General features: G+C 35.6%; 1 protein-coding gene across 4 annotated transcripts in view; it reads left to right on the top strand.

Moving 5' to 3' along the window:
- The window catches only part of LOC129724929 (uncharacterized), a 311,814-nt gene that overhangs the window by 1,803 nt on the left and 296,978 nt on the right, over window positions 1–13,033 (top strand). The window lies entirely within an intron of this gene.

Raw genomic sequence — 13,033 nt, 5'->3', positions numbered from 1 at the left:
TTTTTAAGGGCAATTTAATCAGATAAACATATTTTTATGGAAATATTGTATAATGAAACTGGATCGATTCTTAATCTTTCTCCGGAATCTTTGAAAGACTAGAATAAAACAGCGGCAGAGTGAAAATTATGAAATAAATTGCTGAAACTGTAACGCGGAGTGGAAAAGCACTCTAGGCTGAAGTTATTCGTACCTTAGAAAATGCACTGCAATAACAAAATATTTTTCAGAAATAGTATCGTCTTACGTAGATTTCAAAACTGTTAAATCTGTTTCGAGCAAGTTTGTTGCATTTGCTGGATAATCATTGCATTTTAATTTACACGCATTTTTGTGCAGAATCGGCTCAAAATATTTGCGAGTTGGAGAAACGCAATATTTGACCAAGGCTCGAACTTTTGCGTGTAGACATTTCAGCCCTATTTTCTTAAATACCTATCCACACAGATGAGAAACCTCTGCATGAAATAAAAATTGGTGATACTCAGCAGAAGGAACTAGTGTCGGTATAGTAAAGCAGTAAGCGTAAAATAAGAAAGTAAAAAAATAACACAAAAAGCTCTTAATAGCGGTCTTCATGATCACACTAGTCAACATGTTTTGCCCTAGAGCTCAAACTGGAAAAATATGAAGGATTATAGTTTTTTAACCATTTCCGGAATTTTTGGTGCCTCTAGCAAGGTCAGTTGCAAGGAAACCATTCCCTAAAAACCATAAGAGTAATTCCACAAAAAAAAAACTATTTTAATCGACCATTTTTGATTTGGCTGAAACTTTGGATAAATGTTTCTATGGGCAAGAGATGCCATTTTGTGCTATTGGTTTAATTTTTTGGAACACGAATGATTTTTGGGAAGCTATTGAAAAATGCTATTTTGAAAAGGTATTTGAAATCATCAATATCTTCCCAAAATAGCATTTTTCAATAGCTTCCCAAAAATGAGTCGTGTTCCAAAAAATTAAACCATTAGCACAAAATGGTATCTTTTGCTCATACAAACATCTATGCAAAGTTTCAGCCAAATTAAAAATGACAATAAAAAATAATATTATCTTTCTTTTTTCCAGTTTAAGCTCAAGGGCAAACCGGTGTTGACAACTGGTCGATAAAGCAAAAGATATGCATTTTTTGTAAGGACCGTGGACATTACACCCCCCCCCCCCCCTCGAGCTATCATCGAGGTATGTGGGTGGCCCCCTAGACAATGATGCTGTCATTTTAAGGTAAAGAGAGTAATGTAGAGCATTCTGCAGACTTTTTAAAATCATTCAGTGTTGAATGCTCAGGATACTTCAAAGATGTTTAAATGATCCCAGGAAAAGGTTCGAACGCAATGAAAATATGAAAAAGATTTTAAAGATGCACGTAATTATTATTAAAAAAATCATTAAAGAATCTAGAGAAACGTTTTGAAGAAGAGCAGGATTTGGAAAAGGTTATACAGGAAACAAAGTAGAGAAAAATGTAGAAAGTAATACAAAGTAAAACATGGGCAAAAGTGTAAAGTGGAAAACTAGGAATAATTTAGAGGATAATACAGGGTTTTAGGGAGCTGACTAAAAATCCTTTATGGAGTGGTAGAGGACCCAATTTGATGCAAAAAATCCTTCTGGTGTGAAATAAAAAACATTGAAACATTAGGAGAAAATACAAGCAGAACGTAAAAAAGTGCATAATATTCATTAAAAGAATTATCTAAATTTAGGAGAAAATGTGGAGAAAAATTGACAGAAGAATGTTGAAAAGAATGTAGAAAAGAGTGAAGAATCTAGAAACAGTAAGTTAGAACAAAATATGCAATGGAATATGGAGAAAAAATGAAATAAAACTATATATATGAACATAAAGAGAAAATAAAATCAGTTTAAAAATTGAGTACCGAAAGATGTGAACAGGCTTGTTATGCTTCTCAATATGTAGAAAGAGCAGAGTGAATATTAACCGATCAGCTCTTGTTCAGCATGAGAGCTGCGTGAAGCAATTTTTTTGCATCACCCTTTTGACGTGGGACTACGTCTTTGTTTTCTATACTGGGAGGCATTTTGTAAAATAGTAAACGAAACTGGCAAATGTTACGTCAGATTTCAAACGATAATAACAGCATAACCACATGATGAATAACAATAACCAATATATTGTAGGATAGATAAAACGTGTAACAATTTTATAATACGCTAGTCATCATTATTATTTCACTGCTCAACGGTGAAAATTGATAAAAAGTTACAAGAAAATTTACGTGAACAATGAACCAATCACACGTGAGCATCCCTAGCACAGACGATGTGAATGGACACCAACCATTCCCTGTGATATTTCTGTATCAATATAAAAAAAAAATGGACAGAGCTCCCCCGTCCCAACAGGTCGATTTAAGTATGCTTCCATGAACTTAGACTAATTTGAAATCTCGAAGGTAAAGATCTTTCGAAAAGTTTTGCAACAAGCCTTTTACTTGAACAATTTCTAAACCTGCTGTCAGAGCATAACAAAAAATGATGTCTTGAAAGAAAACATGTTGGTAAAAGCAACTATACCGTACAGTATAATATACATATTATGTGGAGCAGAGCGCCGCTGGTCTCTAGTCTATCATTGCAGTGGTACACGACTTCTATTTCCGTGAAATCAAGAAAAGTGTTACCTTAGAAAAAAATTTAAACTACTCAACAAGAATTGAGCATTTTTGCAACGGTCATTCACTGAATGATCGTGGTCGAAGGCGTAGATTTCTAAAAATACAAATTTATAGAAGCTTAAGAGCAAGCAAATGCTTCTGAATATTTTGTCGATTCACTAGGATTTATTCAGAATCTTTGTTCACATTTCAACATTGTCAGATGATATGTTTTTGTTTTCAACTTAACAAATAATATTCTTACGTATATTAGCTGTCTTTGTAATACAATGAATGTAATTGTTGGCAAATGAAAAAAAATAATTGTCAAACAAAAACAGAAATTAATCATTTCAAACTTTAACTTCCTCATAATTGTTGATTGTTGTGATTTTTCGCTGGAACTTATTGATTATTTTGTTCAACTTTTTTTTTATGTTTCCCTATGAGTGAACCTATGTAACGGCTTCGAAATTATTTCCATAATAAGATTTATGTAATAAATTTATTTTGAGCAGAGTTAAGTAAAACAAACAATGTATAGACTGTTCCGAAAATTATAAATACATCTTATTTCTTGAACGAAACAAAAAAATATAGGATTTTTCGGGTCATTTTATTCTGAAATATAGATAATAAGTGTTTTCTTTCCAGTTTCAATTCAAGTTGGGATTATTTTTCGTTGGATACACGAGTTCTCTAACTTTTCTCTTAACACTACTCATAAGCTTTTGCACAGTGTGTTCTCCGACCATTTTTACCACTTTAAGTCAATCTTTTTTAAATTTTTCAACATTGTCCGCTGGTTTGACATATTTCCTCAGCTTTGCCTTGGTCAAAGCCCAAAAAGTTTCAATAGGGCGAATTTCAGGGCAGTTTGGAGGATTCATCTCCTTTGGGACACATGTGACATTATTTGTTTTATACCACCCTAGTGCATCCTTAGAGTAATGGCAGGAAGCAAGATCGGGCCAAAAGATTGGAGGATTGTTATGCTGCTTAACCATGGGTAACAACCTTTTCTGCAAACACTCTTTCACGTAAATTTTACCATTCATTGTGTCATTCGTAATGAATGGACGAGATATTTTCCCACGTTCACAAATGGCCTGCCAAACCATTACCTTCTTGCCGAATTTTTCGGTGCAAATGGCTTTCACTGGTCCAGGGACATCCTTTCCCTTCGGTGATGTATAAAATTGCGGTCCTGGCAGAGTCTTATAGTCCAGTTTTATGTAGGTTTCGTCATCTATGATAACACACCCCATTTTTTTGGTCAGAAGTTTGTCATAAAGTTTCCGAGCTCTCGGTTTCACAGATTCAGCTTGCTTTGGATTTCGTTTTGGCTGCTTCTGCTTCCGACAGGTCTGCAGACCCATTCTACCTTTGGCACGCATAACGTTACTCGCCGAGGTTCCAAGCTTTCTCGCCACATCTCGTACTGATACTGAAGGATGCCGCTTGTAGTATTCCTTAACCTTTTTGTCCATGGTGGGATCAATAGGCCCGGGTTCTCTACCACGTCTTGGGGCATCAGTAAATGTGCACTCTTCACAATACTTTCGCAATGCGGTTTGAACTGCTCCGGCACTTATACCTTCTTCTCTGGCTAATTTTCTTATAGAAAGACTACTTACGGTGCCCCATTTGTGCACAATTCGCTTTCTTTGCTCGGAAGAAAGGCCAGGAGAAAGGCCACGCATTTTCAAAATTTCGCACTAAATGAAAAAATGACAGCATCTGTTTCTTTTGGATGTAAACAACAGGACGCAGCTAACGTTTGGTTGAATACTGCACGTTATTTGAAATGACGGTTGATCGTAAGTGTATTTATAATTCTCGGAACGGTCTATATTATGATAACGTAGGTATTATTGAATTATAATTGAGCATTTTTGCAACGGTCATTCACTGAATGATCGTGGTCGAAGGCGTAGATTTCTAAAAATACAAATTTATAGAAGCTTAAGAGCAAGCAAATGCTTCTGAATATTTTGTCGATTCACTAGGATTTATTCAGAATCTTTGTTCACATTTCAACATTGTCAGATGACATGTTTTTGTTTTCAACTCAACAAATAATTTTCTTACGTATATTAGCTGTCTTCCTAATACAATGAATGAAATTGTTGGCAAATGAAAAAAAAATTGTCAAACAAAAAACAGAAATTAATTATTTCAAACTTTAACTTCCTTATAATTGTTGATTGTTATGATTTTTCGCTGCAACTTATTGATTATTTTGTTCAACATATCTTTTTATGTTTCCCTATGAGTGAACCTATGTAACGGCTTCGAAATTATTTCCATAATAAGATTTATGTAATAAATTTAATTTGATCAGAGTTAAGCAAAACAAACAATGTATTATGCTAAAGTAGGTATTGTTGGATTTGGTTTATGAGGAAATAGAGTTAATTCTGATTCAGACGCATTGCGAGAAATTCTTGGTACTTCTACAATAACAACGACACGCTTGTGCCTTGTTAAATAATTGTTGTTCGCACAAAAAAACACTACACAATATCGTTAAGTGTAGTCGAAGTTCTTTCGATTGTTGTTCAATATATTTCTAAAAAGAAAACTTATGGGGAGGCTGCGTATAAAAAAATATTTAAACCACAGAACAAACCAGTTGTTGCTGTCTGTAGATTCTGTAACCTTTGTAACTCAAAATCCGTACAGTGTTTAGTCCCACGTCACCATTTCATACAACCCTAGGGCTGTATAACTTGTAGTATTTTCCTCTGCTTTGTGCTGTGTTTCTGCTGCTCGCAGAAAAATTAATAGCCTTGCTGCTTTCACCACAGCTGAACGAAACAAGAGTGGTGAATCATTCTAGTAAGAATACACAGTAATACCCAGTACACAGTACACCGCATATCACCTGATATCAGGTGAGGCCATATCACCATCATTTGATATCCCATACACCCTAGTTGTCTTCGGATATCACCTCGACTACATGTTCTCGCGGATATCATGTTCGAAAACCAATAAAAACCAGATTTGCAGCAATTGGCAACACGGCCAAAGCATATTTGACACAACCCTACAAATTTCGCAATGTGCGTTGCATGCGAAAAAAAGAAATATTTTTGATTTAGTTATACTGCACATTTTAACAATTGCATATGAGAGTTCCCGTTGGCGCGAGCCAACTAGCTGACATATCCATTCTAATTGCATTGCTCTTGTTGTGAAAGGTATAGCAATCACTGGAAAAACCAAAGGTATAAAAGTGCTCCAAAGGGTCGAATCTCGTATATCAACCGACTTAGTTTGACGAGCTGAGCATTTTCTGTATGTGTGTGTGTGTGTGTGTGTGTGTGTGTGCGCATGTGTGTGTGTATGTGTGTGTGTGTGCGTGACGCTCTCCCAATCTCACTCGATTTCCTCAGAGATGGCTGGACCGATCTTCATGAAATTAATTGCAAATAAAAGGTCTAGTTGCCCCATAAGACTCCATTGAATTTCATTGCAATCGGATTTTTAGTTTAGAGGTTATGTTTAAAAATGTGAAAATCACGAAACATCATTATCTCAGAAACTACTCAACCGATTTTAACAAAATTGGTTTTATATGAACAAGCTACTTAGAAAACTCTTAACTTTTGAGTTTCATGAAGATTGAACGTGTGGTTCAGAAGTTATTCAAAGAAACGTATTCTGGAGAGTGTTTAATCTCACTCATGTTTCTCAGAGATGGCTGAACCGATTATCACAAAATCAGTGTCATTTGAAAAGTCTTATTACCCCATAAGACCCTATTGATTTATTTTGCAATTGGATTATTACTTTGCCTGTTATGTTTAAAAATGTGAAATCCAGCTTTGAAAAGAAACATATTCCGAAGACTACTTAAACTCACTCACTTTTCTCAGAGATGGCATAACCGATTTCCTCGAAATAAGTGTCAAATGAAAGGTCAAGCTGCCTCATAACACCCTATTGAATTTCAATGTAATCAGTCTGTTACTTTGTCTGTAATGTATCAAAATATGAAAATCACGAAACTTCATTATCTCAGAAAGTACACAACCGATTTGAACAATATTGGTATCAGATGAACGGGCTAGTTAAAGGTTAATTGATGAATTTCATAGTGATCAAACACGTGGTTCAAAAATTGTGAGAAGAAACATGTTCCGGTGACTTTTCAAATTCACTCGTTTTCCCAAAAATGGCTGTACCAAATTCAACAATCTTAGTGTCAAATGAAAAGTTTGGCTTTCCTATAGGTTCCCATTTTATTTGACTATAATCGTATTTCTATTCCAACCGTTATGTATTACTCAAACTCAAAAGTAAGAAATTTCATAGCAATTTAATATGTGGTACAAAAGTTATGAAAAGAAACGAAATTCAAAGACTAAAACTGTAACTGCTTTGATCAAAACATATGGCCTCAACAAAATTTAAATTTGGTATTGTGCTATTCGTACGTTCCCGGTACTGCTCGCGATTGAAGTGTACGAAATTCAAAGTCATTTTTTTTTATTTCGCTATTTCTTCAGCACGAATATTTTACTCCTGATTAATAATTTTTTGCCTTTCTCCTAGAAAGGTATAGCAATCACTTGCAAAACCGAAGATATGAAAGTGCTCCAAAGGGCCGAATGGCATACATCACTCGACTCAGTTCGACGAGCTGAGCATTTTCTGTATGTGTGTGTGTGTGTGTGTGTGTGTGTGTGTGTGTGTGTGTGTGTGTGTGTGTGTGTGTGTTTGTGTGTGTGTGTGTGGTTGTGTGTGTGGTTGTGTGTGTATGTGCAGATTTTTGGACCGATTTTAATAAAATTATATGCAAATGGAAGTTCTAGTTGCCCCATAAGACCCTATTAAATTTCATTGTAATTGGATTTTTATTTTAGAGGTTATGTTTAAAAATGTAAAAGTCACGAAACATCAATTTCAATAAAATTGGTATCAAATGGACGGGCTATCTTAAAAACCCTTAACTTTTGAATTTAATATAGATTGAATATGTGGTTCAAGAGTTATGAAAAGAAACATCTTCTGAAGACTGTTTAATTTCACTCATGTTTCTCAGAGATGGCTGAACCAATTTCCATAAAATCTGTGTTATATGAAAGGTCTAGTCACCCCATAAGACCTTGTTGATTTTTTTGCATTCGGACTATTACTTTGCCTGTTATGTTTAGAAATGTGAAATCTAGCTATGAAAAGAAACATATTCCGAAGAATACATAAACTCACTCACTTTTCTCAGAGATGGCTGAACCGATCACGAAATTAGTGTCAAATGAAAGGCCTAGCTGACTCATGACACCCTATTGAATTTTACTGTAATCGAACTATAACTTCGTCTGTAATGTACCGAATTGTGAAAATCACGAAACTTCATTATCTCAGAATGTACACAACCGATTTGATCAATAGTATTATCAGATGAACGGGTTAGTTAAGGGTTAACTGATGAAATATGATTGAACACATGGTTTCAAAGTTTGGCTGCCCTATACGTTCCCATTTCATTTGATTATGATCGAACTAAGCAACAGTTATGTATTAAATTGTTAATAAAACAACGAAATTATATTATCTCAAAGATTACACGACTTATTTGAACATAAATAGTGTCATACGAACGAGTCATCTCTCAAGCTTACAAATAACAAACTTCATAACAATTTGATATAAGTTTGAATGTAAAAGGCTGGGTCTGACCGCTAGGTGGATTAATCTAGGTTTTTCAATTACCCAAGCAAATGTCAAACCATATCATCTAACTGTAGTGTGAACACCCAAAGTAATATCCGATATCATCTGGCGATATGCGGCGTAGTTTGAACAAGGCATCAAGCACCGCGGTGCGCAATTCAATAGCATTCGTAGAGCAGACTTGCATGACGGGAGGCTGGATTTATTTATTTTTCCAGTTTCGAGATGCAAAGCAAACAACGCAACCAACTTTCCTGCCTAGATGATCCTCTTATTTGATATATGCTCAAGAGACACAAGGTGAAAGCACTGCAGTGAGCTCTGTTGTGTAGTTCGTAGTCCTTTCAAGTGAGAAAGTTTTCACTAGTTTATTTTCTCTTTAAAGAGATGATTCAGAATCCACCGAAGTGTTTTTTGCAAGCTCCTCAGATATACAAGATTCGCTGCTCTCTTCAAGCAAACGCGTCGCTTTGCCCACAAGTGTGAGAGCAGTTGTTTTTGCAGTGAAAGGTATTCTTTTCTTAAAATAATAATATACAGAAAAGCTTACAGAACATTTTAGAGAAGAGCGCAGACAAGACAAGCAAAGAATTTAGAAAAATTCCAAGAATAGTATAAACAAACATATACAAATGAAATTAGAAAAGAATCTAGAACAAATTTGATAACGAAATTTTTTTAGAGAACTATGTAAAGAAAAATGCAGGAAATAGTCTAGAAAAAAATAGGAAAGACTGTAAAGTTTATCCTCCTTAAATAAACTATAGTACAAAAAATAGAGCAAAGTACAGACAAGAGATATGATAGGATTGTGGAGAAGAATAAGAGCAGAATGGTAAAAGATTGCAAAGGAGCATGTAAAATAGAAATCAGAGAAACATTATGGAAGAGGAGAATTTAGGGAAAAAGTAAAGAGAAAATTAGTGCAGATAACTACACTCTTACGTGAAACATCAAGCAAAAAAAAAACGCAGAGAGAAACGTCAAAAAGGGGAGCTGCGTAGCCGAAGGATACAGAGTCCGCTTTGTCAAGCGGATGGTCGTGGGTTCTAATCTTAGTAGAATCCGGCCATTAGATGTCAAAAAGGACTTTTAGTATGGGTTTATTCTCAGGCACCCCTACCACTTACCCTTCCTTTACGTTAAATTTTATAATTCCTTTACGTGACTTCCTCTTGACAAAAAATAAGTCCCTCTCATCAATAAAACTGAATAGTAGGATGCACGACGAAACTTCTCCGGGGAATTATAATGGGTGATATTTGGCAGGAGGAAGGAGGCGCTCGATAAAAAGTGAAGCCGATAGCGTTTGAAAACAACGATATAATCACATTACACACAAGCACGGATAAAACAATAATAATAATAAGCATGCCACTTCTCAATAGCGGTATTGCTAAAAATAGAAGTGCGGGATACAGCAGACACCCGGGCATATCTCACAATAGATTAACGATTCTGGCCGCAGTGAGGAAGTTCATACAGAATAAAAAAAAACCTCAAAAGGATTGTGAAAAAAAGAACATAGAGCAAGAATGCTGGGAATGCCTTTCGGGAAAAATATACAAATAAGCAAACAGAAAACAGAAAACAGAAAAGAGCAGAATCTAGAAGACATTATATCAAAATGCAGGTGGAAACGTAGAAAAAATATATAAAAGGTCCAAAAAAAGGGAATAAATGAAAATAATAGGTTTAAGAAAAAAAGTATGAAAAAGTTAGAGAATTATTCAGAGAAAAAAGAGGAAAATATTGTCGAAGAAATATGGCATAAAACATAAAGTAGAATAGAGAGTAAACAATGAAAAAGCTTTTGGGAATCTGGAGCAAAATCTATGGAAAAAATGGGTATAAAAAGATGCGAGAAAATTAATGAGGAAGAACACACAATATAGTGAAGACGATTGTTGAGAAGAAAGAATATTGAAAAGTATTGGAAAAAAATTACAGAGAACGCAGAGCGCGGAGAAGAATGCAGAATAGAAGAGATGCGGGAAGTTCATTGTAGGGAGTAACAAAGAGAAAAATGCAGGGACAAGAATTCACAGAGAACTGAGAAAAAAATGCGAGAAAAAGAAAAAAAAAACAAAGGAATATAAAATGTGAATATATGCAAACCGTTAAAATTGAAAAACGTGTAAAAGAATTGGCAGATAAATCTATGAAAGATTCTCGATAAGAGGAAAATTTAAAGGGAAAATAATAAAAGACAACAAACGTAGACAGAAGTGTATAGAAAAGTGTGGAAAAAACTTGAAAAATAATGTAGAAAAATAAAACACAAAAATGTCGAAAGAAATGCTACAAAAATATTGATAAAAGTGTAAAAAAGATCGGTGAACGTAATTTTGGCGATAATATACACGTGCAAAAAATATTTATGGCGTGATATAAGCATGAGCACAATCAGAGCCGGATTTAGGTGATTTAGGTGGATTTAGGGGGGGCCGGGGCAAAAATTTTCGTGGCCCTCTTTTCTTAAAAAAATTGGCTTCAGCGCTTCGCTAGAAGGTGAGGGAACCTACTTAAATGACGCAGCATTTTTTTCATGATTTTCAAACCCCCCTCTCCCCTCGTAGCATTTGGTCACAAAACTTTAAAACCTCCCCTGAAAAAAACGTAGCATTCGACAACCCCCTTCCCCCCTCCAGGGTTTGACAAAAACGTACAAAAATGCAAGTGGTAACATATATCCAAAAAAAAAAAAAAAACCATGTCTAATTCAATTTGTTTGCACACATACACTTGTGGCAGCATTTCATTTGATGTTGACTTCGCTCTGGATTAATGTTTTTTGCTTGAAGGGTTTGTGTTTTTGTACGAGAAGGAAAGATGTTTATACAACTTCACGTGATCAATTTTTGTAGAATACACAGAAAATGTTTCGGAATTCGCAAAAAAAAACTAATCCCTGCACTCCCCCCTCTGGAAAGAAACGAATATCTTGTAATTTTCACTGTTAAAAGCTACGAAGAAACATCGATTTTTGTTTTCAAAACGGAGTGTGTGTTTGAAAGTCTAAAGCAGGTATTTGACGATGCAAATATTTGCTATTTTTGGTACGATTTTTATTTGCACAAAATAAAATCTGTATTGAAAAATAGCAAATATTTGCTTCGTCTAATACCTGCTCAAGCGAATGTTTATGTAGCAGAGCTTTCAGAAGATTTCAGAATGCTACAGATGAAAAAAAATCCGACAGCCCTTGCTGCAAAACCTTGTGCAATGTTTTAGTGTATTTTTAGTAAAAAAAAATCGGTTTTTAAAAATAAATGCTACGTCAATTTCAATCCAATACCTCCCCCCCTGTCACAGCTTGTCACAAAACGATGATATCCCCCCTCCCCCCATGTATGCTACGTCATTTAAGTATGGTCCCTGACGAGCAAAAAAAGGTCTCAACTCCGTCTTCGCGCATGGCCCAGGACTAGGGGGGCCCTCGTGTCGAAAGGCCCGAGAAATTCGCCCTCTTGGCCCCCTCTCAAATCGGAGCCTGATCAAAAAATGATCGTAGTGTATCAGTCTTCTACAAGGAAAAAAAAGCATGAGCATAGAGAAAAATAGATTGGAATGAATAAGAATTTGTGAAAACTAAGAAAGGAGAAAGCCATGGTATATTTATCATTATTATTATTTATTCGTAAAGTCATCTGACACAGGAACAGTCTTGATAAAATAAATCCAAGTTACATACACAATTACACTAAATATCTTAAAATGGTTATCATCCCCAAGAGAGTCGTCATTTGAAGGCATCAATCGATATCCCAAAACCAAGAAGTTTGTAGACAGCATTGAATTGTGCGTTTGGTGTCAACAGGTTTTTCGTGCACCATGCCTCGATTTCGGATTACCGCGAATATTTTCACATCATCTGCGTAAAGTAGGCGAAACCCAGATGGCAGTAAAGTGGAGACTTCGTTGATAAAAAGAGTGAAAAGCAGGGAACCTAAATTGCTTCCTTGTGGGACGCCGGAGAGATTGGAGAATTATTCCGACTCTTCCGAACCAATTTTCACGGTATAATTTTATCCATTATATGAGATCACCAGAAACCCCAAATTTCTCGATCCTACTCAGTCGAATTCCGTGGTCGACTCGATCGAAAGTAGCATTTCGGTCTGTGTAAGCAGTGTCTACTTAATTCCCGTCACCCAGACGGCTTAATCAAATTGGACAAATTGAGTCGAATTTGTTGCTACAGATCTGTTGGGAAAGAAGCCATGCTGATCCACGTAAATGTATTGGGAGCTACAAGCAAACTGACTACGCTGTTTTGTTTGTCCCCACATTATTTCTAGAGAGCTATTTCATTTTTGTTGAAAAAAGATGTTAACATTGATATGAGATATTTTATTGTAATATTAGTCTCTATCATTCAAAGAATTCGCGATCGCTCCCGAACGCAACGATGCAAGTGTTGTAATGAAGAACTCTAAGTAGTTCTGCGTCAACCTTTTCTTTTTTTACCAGAGGAAGTAGTGCCGTTGCATTCACCACTAACGCTGCTACCACCATTGCCGCTACTAATATCCTCTATAGCTACCGCTGCTGATGCGGGAAAATATAACTTCTTCAATTTTTTTATTTGTCCTCAAAAAGACAATTTACTATAATGCTGGTTGCGTCTCTGTGTTTTCTCCGACAGCAGGATTAAGGCACTCTCCTGATTACATAGTGAAAAGCTGTTTTCACACCAAAAATTTGACGGCCGGTGGATTTTGATTACC

This window comes from Wyeomyia smithii, chromosome 2, assembly GCF_029784165.1.
Source record: "Wyeomyia smithii strain HCP4-BCI-WySm-NY-G18 chromosome 2, ASM2978416v1, whole genome shotgun sequence".
NCBI lineage: Eukaryota > Metazoa > Arthropoda > Insecta > Diptera > Culicidae > Wyeomyia > Wyeomyia smithii.
The sequence above is the reverse complement of the archived record's forward strand: the minus strand, read 5'-3'. Positions and strand labels throughout refer to the sequence as shown.